We start from the raw sequence: 2,500 nt of genomic DNA, 5'->3' as shown, positions 1-2,500 counted from the left end.
ACAAAATCATATCAGTCAATAAAATAAATAATAATATTTTTTTACTACTACTACTACTACTACTAGTACTACTACGTGCTACTACTGCACGCCAATACACATACATAATAAAATGAAAAATCGTCTCTCTCTCGCTCGCTCTACGAGAAACATTCGACGTCCGCTCCAATGCCGACGCGGACTATTGCTCTCGGTATAGATGTGGAGCGAAACAGTCGTGCGCACAGCGTCGACTCGTTCTCGTTGCCGCGCGTCGTTCGTCTCAAATAGACACGAACGACGGACGAGAGAGAATGTGTTCTTGTTTTTGTGTTTGTGCGAAGTGTGAGAATATTATATACATATATTCGCGCATGGATGATATAGATATGGGTATGGATTTTCGGAGGAAATTATATCAAATTCGTATTTCGAATGCGAGACCGCCGAGATCTTTCCCAGCTCTCTCTCTCTCTGTGTGTGTGGTGTATAGTACATTTTATATATCTCTCTTGTGTCAACACAAAATAACAAAGAATATACATACTACTCCTCCTCATATTTTATATAATATAATATAAAATTATATTATAGCACCGCGTTCGCAGACCGTATGGTGATGTTACCAATCGACCAAGATTTGGGACCGTCTCCCCCGGTGTTATCTGTGATGTTAAAAGAATACGCTTCTAGGCACACCTCAACGCAGGGCGCCTAGCGTGTTCGACACGTGCGCGGTCGCCACGGCGACCGTATATGGAAAGAATGTATAAAAGAGGACGCACACGCGCCCATCGTCGAAACGGTGTGCGCAGCGTCGTGTTGGAATTTATCCCTCAAGCTCCGGGCGTTGATCGTATCTAGTGCGAATCATGCGTGTGTGTGCGCATGTAATTGCCAGCCGAGTTTTAATATGTTTACAATAACGTATTGAATAAAAATTGAGAAGTTGCGTTTAGATGAATGTTCAATTTTCAAATTGTCACAACATCGATTCCCGCCCGCGGGGTCGTGTTCGTTGCAGTTTTATGTCCCTCACAGTGGTCGAGCATCGTTGTACATCACCTCGTTGCGAGATCGTGACGGGACGGCCGCTCGTAGACCGGTCAAAGTTAGTCTATCGATATGAAGCGCGAACGTCGCGTCGCGTGCAAATTCGACGCGTTACGTTCACGCGTGTCGAGAAGGCGCGCGCGCAAGCGCGCGCCCCTCGACGCCGCCGAGCCAGCGGCTCGCCGAAGCCGCGTGACCGCGGTGTAGGCGTGTCGTTTGCGTAAGCAGCTCCCTGGTTGATCCTGCCAGTAGTTATATGCTTGTCTCAAAGATTAAGCCATGCATGTCTCAGTGCAAGCCGTATTAAGGCGATACCGCGAATGGCTCAATATATCAGTTTTGGTTCCTTAGATCTTACTCAGTTACTTGGATAACTGTGGTAATTCTAGAGCTAATACATGCAATCAGAACTCTGACCAGTGATGGGATGAGTGCTTTTATTAGATCAAAACCAATCGGCGGAGGGCCATGCGTCCGAAGTCGTTAATTTTGATGAATCTGGATAACTTTTGCCGATCGCACGGTCCAGTACCGGCGACGCATCTTTCAAATGTCTGCCTTATCAACTTTCGATGGTAGTTTCTGCGACTACCATGGTTGTCACGGGTAACGGGGAATCAGGGTTCGATTCCGGAGAGGGAGCCTGAGAAACGGCTACCACATCCAAGGAAGGCAGCAGGCGCGCAAATTACCCACTCCCGGCACGGGGAGGTAGTGACGAAAAATAACGATACGGGACTCTTACGAGGCCTCGTAATCGGAATGAGTACACTTTAAATATTTTAACGAGGAACAATTGGAGGGCAAGTCTGGTGCCAGCAGCCGCGGTAATTCCAGCTCCAATAGCGTATACTAAAATTGTTGCGGTTAAAAAGCTCGTAGTTGCATTTGTGCGCCGCGCTGTCGGTGCACCGCATCCGCGGTGATACTGACACGTCTGCGGAGCATATCGTCGGTGAGCCGGCGGTAAAACGCCGGTTCAATATCAAAATCCTATCGCGGTGCTCTTCGGTGAGTGTCGAGGTGGGCCGACAATTTTACTTTGAACAAATTAGAGTGCTCAAAGCGGGCTCAATATGCCGCTTGAATATTTCGTGCATGGAATAATAGAATATGATCTCGGTTCTATTTTGTTGGTTTTCAGAACTCCGAGGTAATGATTAATAGGGATAACTGGGGGCATTCGTATTGCGACGTTAGAGGTGAAATTCTTGGATCGTCGCAAGACGAACATCAGCGAAAGCATTTGCCAAAGGTGTTTTCATCAATCAAGAACGAAAGTTAGAGGTTCGAAGGCGATTAGATACCGCCCTAGTTCTAACCGTAAATATGTCATCTAGCGATCCGCCGACGTTACTACAATGGCTCGGCGGGCAGCTTCCGGGAAACCAAAGATTTTGGACTCCGGGGGGGGTATGGTTGCAAAGCTGAAACTTAAAGGAATTGACGGAAGGGCACCACCAGGAGT

General features: G+C 47.4%; 1 non-coding gene across 1 annotated transcript in view; it reads left to right on the top strand.

The window, feature by feature from the left end:
* The first annotated feature begins 1,261 nt into the window (after positions 1-1,261).
* The window catches only part of LOC123719085, a 1,906-nt gene continuing 667 nt past the window's right edge, over positions 1,262-2,500 (top strand). The window contains exon 1 of the ribosomal RNA XR_006755151.1: positions 1,262-2,500. This exon is cut by the window's right edge and continues 667 nt beyond it. This is a non-coding gene — a ribosomal RNA (small subunit ribosomal RNA).

The sequence above is a fragment of the Pieris brassicae genome, unplaced genomic scaffold (genome assembly GCF_905147105.1).
Source record: "Pieris brassicae unplaced genomic scaffold, ilPieBrab1.1, whole genome shotgun sequence".
NCBI classification, from domain to species: domain Eukaryota; kingdom Metazoa; phylum Arthropoda; class Insecta; order Lepidoptera; family Pieridae; genus Pieris; species Pieris brassicae.
Note: the sequence above shows the minus strand (reverse complement) of the source record. Positions and strands in the feature narration are given on the sequence as shown.